Below are 16,420 nucleotides of genomic sequence, written 5' to 3' on the forward strand. Positions count from 1 at the left end.
TTCTAAAAATTTGGATCCCAAGAGTTGTCGTAGAAGAAGTCCAACCCTAGACCCTGGTTTGAAAAATACCAGAACAGCAATTTTTATTATGTGAAAGTAATTTATTGCCATGACTTAATCTGAATCTGGCCTCTAATTCAACATTTTTTTTAAACTCAGTTCCATGCATTTCCTTCTTTGTCGCACTTCATATTGGTTTATGGTAGCTGCCACTGTTGGCAACCACTAAGCCAAGAACTGGCTGCTAAAGCCAACCTGACGGCACTTACTTTCCATCTGATCACATCATGGAGGTGGGTCAGGTATTTTGGTGGTGTTGCTTGAACCTTGAATTGTAAAAAACTGGTCAAAGATGATATTTTTCATGCTCTGGATGGAACGGCATCATATCATGCTAAGACATTCATGGTGACTTGTTATGATTGGAGACTTGTAAATGTGGCTTGAAGTGAAATTCAATCAAGATATTTGCGGTACCAAGAGGTTGAATCAAAATGACTTTGGAGATATTTTTACTGAGTGAACATTGAACAAAACATTGCTTGGTTGGTTGGTTTTACACACTGAGTCATGGTTTCCAGAGGATAAATCTTCTTACGTTCCTGTCCTGCCACCAGTTGTGAAGGTGACACATATGTTGTTGTTTATCATCTTTAATTTTTTGGAGGTTGTATTTTTAAAAAACTTCCAAAAACTTCCAACAATCCAAGTTCCTAAAAAAGTTGCATAAAATGTTTGCCTCCAAAAAAATTGAACTCTAAATAATGATTTAAAACAGTTCAAAGACATCATACTAAATGCAGGAACAAAAAAAATGTTATCGTTTTTAATGAAAAATATTTTCTCATTTCAAATTTGATACCAGTAACTCATTGTTAGAAAAAAATGAAAAACAGCTGAAGGAGCCTCTTCTGACTAATTCAGTAAATGTGCAACAGGTTGGCCAGATTGCTGGGCAGACAAAGGGCATCCCAGAGAGGCTGAGTCTCTCAGAGGTCAAGACGGGAAGTCTGTGAGGAAGTGTATGAGCAAGTTGTTCAGCAGTTTCAGAAAAGTACAGGAATAAGAATTTGGGTGTATGATATCAGAAACAAAGTCAAGAATTTCACAATCTAGAGACATCTTTAGATTATAGTGATCCCTGCACTGCTAAAAAACTCAAATCTTATCAAGTGTTTTTGTCTTATTTCAAGTAAAAATGTCTTTTTAGACTTAACATGAGCCACATTCAACTGATCTGTCCAGAAAAATGTCTTGTTTCAAGTTATTTAAAGACAAAATGAGGTCTGAATTGCTTGTAACAAGTTAGCCATGTCTGTGAATAGCATGATGCTACTCTGCCCTCTGGTATTCCCCGTTGCTGGGTTAGCATGGCTAGCTTGTCCATCTTATTGGAGATAGATCTTACATTCCCAATAACGATGAATGGAAGGACAGGTCCATGTCGTCACTTCTTAGCTCACACCTGAGAACCAGCACGTCCTCCTCACCTCCTTCTCCTCACCTTGTGGGAAACATCAGGCCTTGCACCAGTTAGCATTGTCATGCTACAGGCTGCTAACAGCTGAGATCACATGTAAACAATGTGGCCATGGTCACATGTAGGATCTCCAGACAAACACAGGAGAAAAAACAGTAAAAATATCACTGAAGCCACAAAAAGTTTGGTGTCCATGACCAATAAATGAGCCATATAAAGTAATGATCCACTCCAAATACAAAGATTACGAAAAAGAGACAAAAAAATTACAAGAAACGGACAAAGAAGAGGGAGCTGTGACAATAAATTTGGACAGTATTTTAAAGAACTTATGTGCTAATTTCAAGGAAATAGGAAACAACTTGTTATTACCGAAGTGTGATGGAATTTGCAGACCTTGAAAGTAACGTGTTACCGATTTTTTTTACTCGTTACAAGCAATTCCGACCTCATTTTTGTCTTTAAATAACTTGAAATAAGACATTTTCTGGACTGGTCAGGTGAATGTGGCTCATATTCAGTCTAAAAAACATACTTGATAAGATATCAGATATGACTCTGTAGTGGAACTCACCAAATGGGCTCAGGATCACTCCTGGAAATATACCAACAGATTAAAGCTTCATCCAAGAGCCCCAGTTTAACTTTAAAATTCACTGAAGTGTATCTCTTTACAGTCAGTTTGGACAACAGCAACAAAAGCAGCAGCCACAATTTTTTGTTTTTGACATTCACACGGGCACTTTAGTGTTGTATTAATATTTAACCTGCTACATTAAGTTCAAAGGGGAGATAATCTGTATTCTCATGGTTCTGGGAGCAGACATCTAAGCTGAACATCCTCTTAATTTGACAAACTAAGGGAACACTTTAAAGGGTTTCATGTTCTGTGCAGTTTTTCTTTGAAATAAAACGCTGAAACTTTTTCTGATGTTCTACTCCTTCAAATCTAAGCCCTTGGATTTGCAGGCAAGACAGTTCCTCTACTTTAAACTTTAGCGTTAAAGCTGCACCATAAACATCCATCCCCTGTTTCTCTAGCTGCAGACTGCCCTGTCTGATTTCCTGTAGTTAGTGAGACTCTGGACCCACTGGGGGAGCCTGTTTAAAGCAGAGGGTTAACACACAATGTGCTTTCCAGAAATGTATATTTAGTTGGGAGCTGGTTTTCCTTATTATAGTCTCTGACAGGGCTTTTTGTTTACCGCTGCATCACTGCTCCTAATGATGCTGCCATTTCAGTGGAGCCATGTTTACATGCTGCTGAAGACTTGTGCGTTGAAGGCCTGCGTTCCTTCACGCTGTAGCTGGAAGTCATTGTTGCTGCTTTCATTTTTCCACCTTGTCAGAACACAGCACTTCACTGACGCGCAGCCAACAAAGCAGCGCAGCTCTGCTTTAGCAAAAAAACAACAATCACACAAATCTCTGAAGATATACCATGGTGACTTGCTTGTGTTTGCCTGCATTTACTGAAATAGTAATACCGCAGGAGGTGTAATTAGGTTTCGTGGTTGAGCACCGACATCGGATGCTCCGTTTATCCCAAATACACTTGGGGGGGAGGTTGAGTGCAGATGTTTAAATGCACACAAAGCGAGACAGGGAGAATCAACAAACCCCTGGAGGGACGCTCTCTTGGTAATTGGTGTTACTTAATTGCTCGTGGGAGGCCTGTGCAATGAGTGAGAAAAACATTTTAACAACAGCCTCAATCAAGCCGGAAACAACCACTTTTCACAAATCAAAGCTCTCCAGCTGCAGTGTTGGAGTGTGACATGTGACCATTCATTCACTGACTGCTGGCCTGCCGCTCTGACACAAGACGCTGTGAATGAAACACCATGTTTTTCCTGAACGCAGCCCTCTTTAATTGGAAGTGCTTACAGCCAGCGGGATTACTTTCTCCTCCTCATAACCTTCACTCTCTTTCACCTCATTAATGTGATTAAAACCTGCAATCAGCTGATCTCTTAATGAAATATTCACTTCATTTCTAATCCTCATTAATGTCATGGTTCACAGGTGTCTCCCTCTGTTTGTATGGAAGGAAAACACCCTCTCTAATGGCTCCTTTCTCCTTTTGTAACTTCTGACTCATCTGTTCGGTCGGTGGCTTCGTGCGTTTTCCCTGATCGACTTTTTTTTTCTTGCAGACATCAGAGAACAGCTGTGAGCATGCTGCATTAACTATGTGGGATTGCAGAGGGTGGCATGGCATAGTAAAAGCAGGAAAGTGAGTTTCACAGTATGGGAAACATGAAAGTCAGACTCTTAAATCAAAACTCAACCTGCAATGCGCCCGGGCTCTCTGAGACTCGTGTCTGCAGGGGAACCAGCTCGGATCCTGAATATATTCCTCCCCAGTGACATTAATTTAAAATGATTCAGACCGGAGAGATTCACTTGACATTTACTGCTGCAGTGTTAGTGACAAAGAGGTTTGTTTGCAACAGTGCTGTAAACATCAAAGTAGGACATTTGCTCCGGAGTTGTGGAAATAAAATGTTTTTTAAAAAATAAATTAGCTGTGTTTGCTTTTTTTTCACCAGCAAAGGTCCATTTATTGTTCCTACATATCCATTTAGTCTGACCAAACTTACCACAAAGAGTGGGGACATTTGTAATAGGTAGGTAGATAGGATGTCTTGATCCCAATACCTAGGATCGGACCAGGCTGATTTTAGCATTTTCTAAGTATCGGTGATCGGGAATTCTAGCGGATCCTCTCACCCAGTCATTCATGTTAGCCATCATAAAGCCAAAACTGCTGCTGAACGCCAACACGTCAGTAAAACCAAGAAAGAAATTAGCAAGCAAACCGGTCATTTTCTGAAAATGTTCTGAGAAGATATGAAATTGAAAGAAATTTGGTGAAAGTCTCTGCGTCTTGTTAAGACAGTGTTCCTCAATTCCGGTCCTGGGGCCCTGCATGTTTTGGACGTTACCCTTCTCCAGCACACCTGATTCAAATGAATGACTCGTTATCAGCTCGAGCAGAGCTTGATGACGAGCTGATCATTTGAATCAGGTGTGTTGTTAAGACATGTTTCCAGCTTCATATGTGATGCATTCATGTAACCTCGGAAACTTGACAATCTGACGATTACTCCAGTGTTTTCAGTTTTTAGATTGGACAAATGACTTATAAATGAAAATTTAAAATAATAAGCGGTATTTTGTCCACCTAATGGGTTTGGGATCCAGAGGGTTTTAACTTCAAAACTAGCTGGACTAACTTAAATGGACTTAACAAGCTTTAAAACTGAGCTGCTTCACTTTCTCGCCTCTCCAGCAAAGTTTATCCTCAAACTCAAAAACCGGGGATACTCAATATTAAATAATCAGGATCAGGATAGGAGGCAAAAAAATGCTGATCGGGACATCCCTATCTTATACCATTTAAAAGCCTGTTTATTTTTCTTTTAAATAATGCCATATTTAAGACCATGCATTTAATTACAGTTGCTAGAAGGTGTCAGATGATTTGCAAAAGCCACAACAGAGGACAATAGCTGGAGCAGTTTTCCAGTGGCAGTTATCTCAACGGACTCAGGAAAGTTGCGAAAATAAGCAAAACATTTCTTTCTTTTTTCATTTCAGTAATGATAAATATAGCGACAGTGTTAACATTTTGGCATGACTGATTCATTAAACTAGATATAAGATGACGCATTACCAGTTAATATCATAGAAATGGAAGTACCACAATTGACCTGTGAAGCTGTTTTTAACATAGCTGGAGAAAAAAAGAAAACAATGTTTCGCTTGCTTTTCCAACTTTTCTGTGACCGTTGAGATAACTGTCTGTTAGAAAATCACTCATACTTGTTTCATGCTTGACACATCAGCGAGGTCTGCGCAGCTTTGTGCGGATTAATGACATCATTTTCACACAAGACGCTCTTCTGCCTGGAGGCAAGGACGACGGTTGTGGCCAAACTTGGCAGAAAAGATGAACTGGGGAAAAAAATAAAGTAGTAAACAGTGTAAACAACTCATTCTATTCTAGTTTAGTACCGCAGTAGTCATGCATTTGCTGTACATCGCCCCCTGCAGTTTGGGAACAGAGCCGCACAGAGTGTCAAAAAGTATAAAAGCGCATTCTCTCAAGCTGATTTCACACATATCTTTTCTTTGCATCACGTTCATGTGGAAGCACAATACAGCCTTAAAGCTTACCTCTTCCGTTGTAGCTGTACTTTGATTGTGTTGTTACTCTTGCATTTGTGTTCCATGTTGTGGCTTTTGCAAATTGTCTGACACCTACTGGCCACCGTATTTACAGGACGAGCAGCAGAGCTGAGCATGTGGGTTGCGCCCATGAAAAATCTGCCAAATCTTTTCTGCCAGTGCCAAACAGCTGATTCTGCTGTTTGACTCTTCTTGGGTGTTGTTTAGTGGATTGGATGATTGAAGTCTGAAGAAACAAGACGTGTTGGCAGTTTAACAATTTATCTGTCCAACAGACGCCTCAGTAGTCTGTGGAAGAACCATACAGAGCCACAACCGCCTGGCTCCTCCCCCTCATGCTGCTCACCAGCCTGCTCACACACTGTTGGGATGGCGTCCCTTCCGCCAACTGGCATCTGAAGCAAGTCAGCCAACATGGTTGTGTTGGTGACTCTGGCAAACACAGCTCACTTAAGCTGATCCCACGAGTGGGGTTCAGTGGGGTTGAGGTCAGGACGGTAGGCCCATCCTCTCCACTCCTAAATTCTGGAGGTAGTTTCTGAGAAACCCTGCTCTGTGGGGTGAGTGTTGTCAACAAAGAAGATAGAGTTTGGTCCCAGACTGTATGGATATGGGATTGTCACTTGTTGCAGTTGCTTCTAATAATGACAAGCCTTGTTTCTCCAGTTAGAGATATGCTGCTCAACACTCTCTAAATAATGTCATAGCATACAGAACACCAGAAGTTGCCCTATCACACGAGCCCTGCAGACATAAGACTTTGACAAAGCGGGAGATTTCCTCCACCCCCACCGGACATGACTCAACAATTTTGTCTGGCTTCAAACACTTAACATGCCTCCCAACACCATTTTTACCTGTGTTTCACGCAGAAATCTGAACAACAATTGTTACAAAATGAGTGTTTACCATGTACCACCAGGTAATGGTGATTTGCATATGCTTGTTGCTGCCAAGTTGGGTTGCCAGGTCTGACAACATGTATCTTACCCATTACTTTTGAATGAGCCTTTAACTGGTGTCATTGTGATAAATTGAGAGAAAGGTTGAGATAGAGATTTAGAGCCGCGCTGGGCTGGGAGCACCAGGCGTCTTTCACAAGCAGAGCGTGAACAAGGGACCCCATTTGGCCATCAGGATTTAGATAGCCTCTGTGACCAAAACCTCTGGATGCAGAATGCTGGTAGATTCTACGATGTTATTTCCAAGACTCTGACTGTTACGACCTGGTGGCACCAGAAACTCAAAACAAGAGACAAAGCAACAGCAGAATATGCTGTTTGGCATTGGCAGAGAAGATCTGGCAAAGTTTAAATGGGCGCAACCCACATACTCCGCTCTGCTGCTCAATTTGGCATCATTTAAAACGCATTAGAAAACACATTTATTACCAAGAAGTATTGTTAAAGCAAAGAAAAAATTTACCAAACACACATTTCTTTACTTTTTGATATATTGATGTTGTCAAAGTGTAAGTACTTTTATTGGTATCGACCAAATTCAGTCAAAAGTACTGTGTACCGATTGCCAAGTACTGGGCATAGGTACCGTATCGTTTCAAATGTAAAAGGTACCCATCCCTAGTCAAAGTACATCTCAGCTGAGAAATCTGACGTGAAATAGACACTATTTTGGTCATCTGTTTTTTTCCACATTTAGCTCTAAAACATCACTTTTTCTGAAGATTTAGAGAAATATTTATGAAAAACATTCATCAAATATATATTTGAGTGTTAAATGTTTTATCTAAATGATGAATGTTATTCATAAATGTTATAAATGAATGTCCTGATTCTAAATATTTAGCTACATTTCTAAACTTTAATTTCATTTTTAATATTTAGCTAAGACTAAATATTTATCAGAGATATATTAATTATTTGCAAAGATTTATCAATATTTGATAAGGTTTCTAAACATTTAATCAAGATTTATAAATCTTTTTAAAAATTTGCAAAGATTTCTAAATATCTAATCAAGGTTTATAAAATCATTTGCAAAGATTTCATGATATTTGCTAAGATTTTTAAAAATAAAGTCTAGATTTCGAAATATTCAGCTACGATTTCTAAATATTTAGCTAACATGCAAATTCACAATTCCGCTAGCGGGTAGACTCAAAATAAAAGTTTAAGGAAGCGGTTTTGAGAATGTTAAGCTCTTCTTCTTCTATGTCGGCCGACAGCGCCATCACAGCACTAGGTATGTTTATTTTCAAACAGCTGATTTAGCCGACTTTGTTTAACTGTCTCAAAATCCGCTTGGCTGGATCACTTCCTCGAACTTTTATTTTGGTACTTCTGGTATGCAGAAGTGTGAATTTGCATGTTAGCTAAATATTTAGAAATTTTGCCTCAAGATTTAGAAATCTTGATAAAATATTTAGAAATCTTAGTAAATATATTGAAATCCTTGCAAAAGATCCTTGAAACCTTTGATAAATATTTAGACTTAGCTAAATATCTAGAATATCTAAATGAAATTTGCAACATTTAGATAGAACATTCGTATATAATATTTGACAAATATATTTCGCAAATATTTCTCTAAATCTGCAGAAAAAGTGATGTTTTAGAGCTAAATGTGGAGAAATGTTGTTATTTGCATTGTGTGCAACTTTACAATCGGTGCCCTATATCTGCCCTTCCTTATCAAAAAGCCTGAACACGCCCCTGGTTATAAGTGTTGTTTTCCTGGTAACGTAAGATGACAGTCCTTCAGATGTTGTCAGGTTTGTGTTCTTTGTTCAATAAGTTTTGATTGACAAACCCGCCTCTGCCTGTCCAAACCAACCAGTCATAAAAGCCGAGTTAACGCACAAACACAGACACCCTCGTGCGATTACACCAGCGTGGTTCCTCTACTGTGGCAGATAAAAGTGTGTTCAGGCTGAGCTCCAGCTGTGAAAAAAAGCTGGAGGAGAAGGGTTAAAGCAGCATGTTTCTTCTCCAGGAGCATTATCAGTGATGTAAAGGGGCTCAGACTCTGCGGCAGCTTTAATTGGTGCCTGTGTTTGTTTTGCCAGGGGACTCTCCTCGACATAAAATCAAACCTGTAATAAAGAACGACACATGGGCACACTCCCGAGCATGAACACACTGTGAATTCTCTCAGACGGAAGAAGCACCCTGACAGACGGACACACTCTCACACACTCCCTTAGCTTACACACATGCACACACACTCCACTTCCTCCCTCGTCTTCCATGAATGGAGTCAGTCAGAGTAATCATTCAGGGCAGCTGGCAGCAGGAAATAGAATTGGATTGCTGCAGAGGTCACTCGGGGTCAAGAGCCAGGGTGTGGCTCTGGACTCCAGGGACCAGGAGGGAGAAAAGCTCCATGGCGGCGTTTTACATCAGCGTCTGGCTCCACTTATCATCAGCTGTCATACCCACTCATCACGCTGAGTGGCAGAGAGGAGAAAATCTCTCCCTCCATCGCACAGTCCCGCACACTTTGTTCTCCGTACTCTGTAAATTAGGAGTAAGATCATGTCTTCAGGTCTGAAATGCCTCTCTCGAACTATTGCCTTAAGTTAATGACTTATTCAATAATGATTCTCGTTACTCTGATTGTCGCATAGCAACGGCAGGCAGCCACAGCTCCGAGGGAAAAGAAGAAGAAACGACCAAGCAGAGGAAGAGGAAGAAGAGGGAGGAGAAGTAGAGGAACAAGTTGGAAATAAAATCACCACACACATCACTTATCAGCTTTATTCATTCAGCTCAGAGGGCTTAAAACCCCAAACTCCTGCACAGACTGACACCGCTGCCTTTCAAGCTGTCTTTCAGGAGGTTTTCAGAGCTGAAAGCGTTGAGGCAGACGTACCTGAGGGCTGCATTTTAACTTGGCACTGTTTGAGGAAGAGAAAATCAACAATCTGCAGGCTTACATTAAAAAACTTGAGTTTGAAAACTCTGGAAATCAGCTCCAAAGTGTGTGTGTGTGTTGGTTGTGTTTACTTATTGTGATGCTCAGTGTTTATGTGGGAGCAGTAACAGCCTGTGTGAAGTTTTTGATACTTCTGGGTTTTTTTCTTTCAGTTTTGCCACCCTGAAATATTCTAAAAAAATTGATGGATGTTTAGAATACTGAAAATAAAACAGATTTTGACTTTTTGCAAATCATTTAAACCTTATATTGAGTTAAAAATGGTCCAAAGACCACATTTGAAATGTTGAAATCGTCATATTCTGCATTTATAACTTGATCATTTTATCTTTTTACATCATTTTCTGAACAGCAGTATCTGGGAAATTTCTCTGGAGGATCCATAAAAGTGAATTTTTTTTTTATTTTTTTATTTTTTAAAGGCTCATATTCTTCCTTGTAAGCCTGAAAGATAAAGTAAGAAAATTTATAAGAAATGGTAAAAAACTAACATTGAGTGATCATGACAGAAAAACTACAAAACAAACAAAAAAAAGGACGATCCTCCAATAAGAAATGTAAACCTAGTGTTCTCCATAGACTGTTAAAAAATATGGATGTCATCTTACTTAGTTTGAAGTGAGGTCACCACAAAAACTGCTCCCCCTGGTGGCTGGCTGCAGTATAGGTCAAAAAATCCGGCTCCCCGTCCATTCCAGATGGGCTGTGGTCAAACTTTAAAAAATTAATACACCTCGTAGAAATGTTTCTCACATCCAACTGTTGTGGTGATTTGAAGATATTATTTGGCTGCCTTGTATTCAAGTCCTCTTTTTTCTGAAAAGTTTTGTTTTCATTAGTTATATGAGGTAAAGAGGCTTTATGTCACATTAAATGATGATAGACAGTTGCGACCTTATGTATTTTTTCAGGGTTTGTAAAATATGTCAGGAGAGAGAGACATGAAAAGATTAGACTCTCGAAAGAAATGTATATATATTTATATATAGATGCTGGTCATCCACTCTACATACAGTCATTGGTGTTCCCTCATACCTCTAAAGTCATTTAAATAGTGTGAAAAAAATTAAGATTATATTTTTTTATTGAGCAGAGTGAAAAGGCACTCTGACACTTCAACTTGCAATAAAAATACTGAGCCTAAAGGGATCTTTTTCTCTATGCTAATGCTATGCATTTTTTAAATGTTGATACCTCAAATCTTTATGCAAAGGTTGTTCCAAACTTTAACTCCTCAATGTAGTCTCCACTCATGTTGATTTGTAAACGAAAAATGTCCCTTTTGTACAATTCAGCATTCAGTGTAGATCAAGGTGTCATCAGCGTAGAGGGTGATCTTGCAAAATGTTAAAGTTTGAAATATTCGTAAAAAGTGTCTTTTATAGTTTTTATTTGGATGATTTAAGGTCAAAAGATGTCCCTTCTGTGCAATCCATGGAGAGGTTTAGGTTACAAATCTTTTTTCATTATTTAAATATTTGAAATAAGTTCTTTTGCACTTTTTACAAGTTTGATCTTGTAAAACCCTTGAAAACATTTCACTTCTCTTCCAAAAGCGCTCTTCACTTTGGTTTGAAACTGGTGGTGGACAAAGCTGAAAAATACTGGCCTCTAAAGAGCCGTCAGAGTTCCTGAGTTTGTCACATAGTTTCATTAGTAGAGTTGTTTTGGTTTTACACAAATGAGGCTAAGACTTGGCTGTACATCTACATCTCAAGGGACTCTTTTTTGATAACAGCAAAGTTCAGATTTTGAGAGAAGATTTTATGTTAAGCTTGAACGTCCTTTACTTGAGTCCAGCTACTGTACATGGGGCGCACACGCCTTTATTATGTGTTTTATTAGGACTCAGTGTGAAGCTGAATCATCTTTGTTGAATTTGCTTTAAACCCTTTAACTCTTCGCTCCACATGATGTGTTGAGTCGCTCCACACTCACACTCATTAGCTGCCAGCATCTTCTTTTGTTTGCTCTGATTAAGTGAACCACCTGCTGTAGGCTGCGCAGCGCCCACATAGTTGTGTCCTTTTTTTTTCTCTTTTCTTCCCTTTCGCCATCACTGTCCTGGAAGAAATGCAGAAGGGACATCATAACCATAGAAACGGGGTCAGCCTGTTGCTACGGAGAAATGACTGTGTGCCACGGCGGCTCAGCGTGTAAGGGAGTTAAAGATGCTCTGCTTTTGATTTAGCACGCTGATGGTAGCTGTGGCATGAGAGGAAGCCGACACGTTTCTTTTATCACACCCGATATGAAGCGGCTCTTTTTGATCTACTCGTCTTGTCTAAGGTGCTGTCAGCATACGTCTGCTGTCAGACATCCTCCCCCTCTTCAGATATTTAAGAAGACAGAAAATACTTCCTCTGCAAAACTGTTGAAAGAAACGCTCAGCTGGAAATGCAGAAGATACGACCTGCAGTGGAGTTTCACTAAAGCAGCGATTTTTTTTATGCAGCTTCTATCATTTTTCATTGTCTTAGTTGTGTAGCAGTATCGTTTTGGCAGATTTTGGGGCTTCGGGCCAAATTTTGCATCATTTTCCCTCAAAACCCAGATCAGATATGTACCTTTTAAGCAAAAACAAATTATGATGTTTTGTTTTATATGTTTGGATTTGTTCGATTTCCTGTTTTAATTTGTAATTCTATTTTTTGGTTTGTGCCTCATTTCATCCCTGTTTACAATTTTTGATAGTTAAAGCTATCCTTCAGAGGGTGGCTGAGGTAGTCTTCGTCTCTCAAGGTCGAGGTTCTTGCAGTCACATGCTGAAGAGCAAGCCACTGAAAACCAAAATTGATCTTATAACCAGTGTATGACAGGAATGAGAAATGTACTGTCGCATCGCTATGTCTAAGCTGTCACTTGGAGATGATGTCATTCCCACTATTGACTTCTTAGTTCAAATGGAAAACAGTATTGTTAGCAGGATATTCTGTCACACCACTATGCTGTCGAGCTGTCATGTAGCTGACACACCAATGGGTTTGTGGCTTTGGAGATGTTCTGTGACAGAGAACTACAAAGATTTAGGGGGACTCCCACACCAGGAGTTGAACCCAGGCCGCCTGGGTGAAAACCAGGAATCCTAACTTCTAGACCATGTGGGACATGTTGCTGAGGACATTATACCCCAATTTCAACCAAGCGGTTCAGTTCTGTTGGTTTCGGCATGCCACACAATTTTACAGCGTTTCCACTGACTAATCCCAGGACAGACCCCCAAAAACCAAGACGAGTCGTACCACTTTTTGGGACCCTGCTGTTGGGGTGCCAGATCCAACCCTTAGAAGTCAGAATTTCCATACTGGAAAGTCAGAGGGAGCCACAGCACCCCTGAGTTTACAATCGAAGATGGTTACCCTGGTGTAAACAGTAATTGAGTTCCTGATTTATACTGTTTCTGTAGAATTTCTGACTAGTGTTTGTTGGATTGTAAATCATATCTATAAACAGAATTATTGCTATTATGGCAAGTTTTTCCAACTTGGCAACTGGAAGGCTTTTAACTTTTGACAGAGACAATGTCATTCCCACCCTCACTTCTTTGTTCAAATGGAACACAGTATTATCAGCAGGGTATACTGTCGCACCACTATGCCGTCAAGTTGTCATGTAGCTGACGCACCAATGGGTTTGTGGTTTGGAGCTGTTCTGAGACAGGCAACTACAAATACCTAAATGTTCCCACACCGGGAGTTGAACCCGGGCCGCCTGGGTGAAAACCAGGAATCCTGACCACTAGACCATGTGGGACATGTTGGTGGGGACATTATACCCTAATTTCAGCCCAGCAGTTCAGTTTGGTTCATTTTGGCATGGCACGCAATTTTACAGCGTTTCCACTGACTAATCCTGGGACAGACCCCAAAATAACCTGACTTTTTAGGACCCTGCTGTTGCTGTTGGGGTGCCAGACATACCGATCCGACCCCCAGAAGGCAGAGCTAGAAACACTGCAGACCATGGATTGGTCAAAGGAATCGTCACTTTTCATTTGACACCAGCAGGTGTTTTCCTCTTTGTAGCACAGCCTTTTCCGAAACAAAGCTTGATTATGTTTTGTGACAAAGAAGACAGTCTACTGAATGTCTCCTCTTGTTGCACTTCACTGTCTTGTTTTTCTTCTTTGTTGGATTTATGTTGCGTTCCATTTGTACTCGGAAGTCGGAATTTCTGAGTTCCAAGTGGGAATGTCCAACAGGATTGCCCCCCTGAGATTTGAATTTCCGACAGTCAATAAGCTCCTTTTATATTCTTTTTTTTGGAATTAGTGACCAGTGATGGTCGCAATAAAGCACCACCTGTATACCCTATCATTGGATGTTTTCAGAAATACTGCTGTTACAGTAAGTTTTTCACTCTTGGCAACTCAAATGCTGGCCTTGGAGATGGCGTCATGCCCACTCTTGACTTCTTAGGTCAAATGGAATGCAGTATTATCAGTGGCAGTATCAGAAGCTGTCGTGTAGCTGACGCACCAATGGGACACCAATGGATTTGGGGTTTGAAGCTGTTTTAAGACAGGCAACTACAAATACTTAAAGGCTGTTCCCACACCGGGAGTTGAACCCGGGCCGCCTGGGTGAAAACCAGGAATCCTGACCGCTAGACCATGTGGGACATGTTGATATGTCTATTATAGCCCTGTTTCAGCCCAGTAGTTCAGTGTGGTTGGTTTTGGCATGACACACAATTTTACGGCATTTACACTGACTAATCCTGGGACAGACCCCAAATAACCAAGACGAGCCATCCCACTTTTTGGGACCCTGCTGTTGCTGCTGGGGTGCCAGGCATACCGATCCGACCCCCAGGAGGCAGTGCTATAAACACTGTAGTCCATTGATGAACGCCCCCTGTAGCCAGAATTTGCCTGCTGGAAAGTCAGAGGGATCCACACCACCCCTGAGTTTACAATCAAAGATGGCTGCTCTGGTGTAAACAGTAATTTAGCTCCTGGTATATTCTGTTTCTGTGGAATTTCCGACGATTGTTTATTGCAATAAATCAGCCATATTCATAGTATTATTCAATTTTTATATACAGGTATGTTGCTTTTATGGCAAGTTTTTCCAGATTGGCAACTGGAACGATTTTGACGGAAATCATTCCCATTTCTGATGTAAATGGATTGCAGCATTATCAGTAGGGTACACTGTCACACCACTATGCTGTCAAGCAGTTAACGTTGCTGTCGCAGCAATCGGCAAGTGGCTTTGGAGCAGTTTTAAGACAGGGGACTACAAATACTTAAAGACTGTTCCCACACCGGGAGTTGAACCCGGGCCGCCTGGGTGAAAACCAGGAATCCTAACCGCTAGACCATGTGGGACATATTGAGATATAAAACTCAGCCTTGTTTCGGCCCAAGAGTTCAGTGTGGTTCGTCTCGGCACAGCACGCATTTTACAGCATTTCCACTGTCCAATCCCAGAAAAGACCTCCAAATAACCTAGGCGAGTCGTCCCACTTTTTGGGACCCTTCTGTTTGGGTGCCAGACTAAACTGACGCGATCTTGGAAGGTGGAGCTACAACACAACAGACTGTTGATTGGTCTTCTCTAAAACAAAGCTTGATTGCACTTTGTTTTAAAGAGCTACATGCCAATCACAGAGAGGACGAAATGCTGGATATCTTTCATCGATGCTCTTTGTTCACTGTGTCGCGTTTTTCTTCTTTGTTGGATTTATTAGTGGGGTGCACTGTAATGCGCTGCTATGGCGTCATGCTAGTATGTTGCTGATGCGATTGTCGGCATCAAGCTTACACGCCATCTACCACAAGGGGGCAAAGTTGGCTGTGGTAACGAAACAGGACCAGGCTTAACTGCGCCAACCCTTACCAAACTGTACTGATCTAAACAGGACTGCTTGGTGGAAACACGGCTGATGGGACATATCCTTCATTTAGGGTCCATTTGAAGCTGGCTGGAGCTTGATAAGGAGTCTTGTCTTATTTTAACCCAACATGATTTGAGAGTTTTTCAACATTTAAAAGTCACAATGGCAAGAAGAAACTTTCGTTAACAGGCAGAAACCTCAGGAGGAACCAGACTCATGTGGTGTTGTAGTGATGGGTAGACTTTGTCAGCCACAGCAGGAAAGTATAACCCTGACTATCTTAACTGCTGGTGTGAGTCTTTTTTCTCCATTTGGTTTTGCAGAAAGTTGATTCTCTCTGTGATATGACAGGTCTAGCACCTCGTCTTGCAGGATGTCCCAGTTTGCCAGGTGATAATTCGGCTCAGTGGTCTGCAGCGTCTTGGCTCTTTCCTTTAGAGTCCACTGGGATCTGATCTGAAGTAATAGCCCCCAAAAAAGTAGCAGGTTTCAGATATAATCTCCAGTTTTTCTCAAAAACTAGGTCCAACACAAGTCCCAGTGAGTTGTCAAGTGTGAGGAGGAAATTTTACAGTTCCACTTTTAAAGGGAGAATCATAAAACGGATCAGAAACATCCTCTGAGGAGGACTGCTGACATTGACGGACTGTTCATGGCCGTGGGGAAATGTGTGATAAAAAATATATAAAATATTCAAATAACTCACTCAACTCTGAGTCAGCTTGACAGAGAAGTGGAGTTTTAGTGTTTCAAAGAGGGCTGGTCTGTGCATACACACACAGTGAGGTAGGACAATGTCCCTCCGCAGGTGTCTCTCAGAGAGAAGAATGATGTGTCGTCACTCTGAACAGGTATTTCAGCTCTTTACGAAGGACAGCAGGAGAATTTAATCACACAGCAGGAAAGTTTGCTTACCTTGTCTCTGGTTTTATTCCTGTGCCAGTCTTTCTCACCTGAACAAACAGCAGCAGAGTGTGAACAGGAAAGCTTTGTACTGAATACCAACTCCAT

General features: G+C 40.8%; 3 non-coding genes across 3 annotated transcripts; all 3 read right to left on the reverse strand.

The window, feature by feature from the left end:
• Window positions 1–13,249: 13,249 nt before the first annotated feature.
• On the reverse strand, window positions 13,250–13,321 carry trnae-uuc (transfer RNA glutamic acid (anticodon UUC)). Its single transcript has one exon. It is a non-coding gene; the product is annotated as a tRNA-Glu (tRNA).
• A 795-nt stretch (window positions 13,322–14,116) lies between these two features.
• trnae-uuc (transfer RNA glutamic acid (anticodon UUC)) lies at window positions 14,117–14,188 on the reverse strand. The gene has a single exon. It is a non-coding gene; the product is annotated as a tRNA-Glu (tRNA).
• A 640-nt stretch (window positions 14,189–14,828) lies between these two features.
• On the reverse strand, window positions 14,829–14,900 carry trnae-uuc (transfer RNA glutamic acid (anticodon UUC)). The gene has a single exon. It is a non-coding gene; the product is annotated as a tRNA-Glu (tRNA).
• Between the last annotated feature and the right edge of the window lie 1,520 nt (window positions 14,901–16,420).

This window comes from Halichoeres trimaculatus, unplaced genomic scaffold, assembly GCF_033239565.1.
Source record: "Halichoeres trimaculatus isolate MK-OKI-2021-1 unplaced genomic scaffold, fHalTri1.1 fHalTri1_scaffold_14, whole genome shotgun sequence".
In the NCBI taxonomy this organism is placed as follows: Eukaryota; Metazoa; Chordata; class Actinopteri; order Labriformes; family Labridae; genus Halichoeres; species Halichoeres trimaculatus.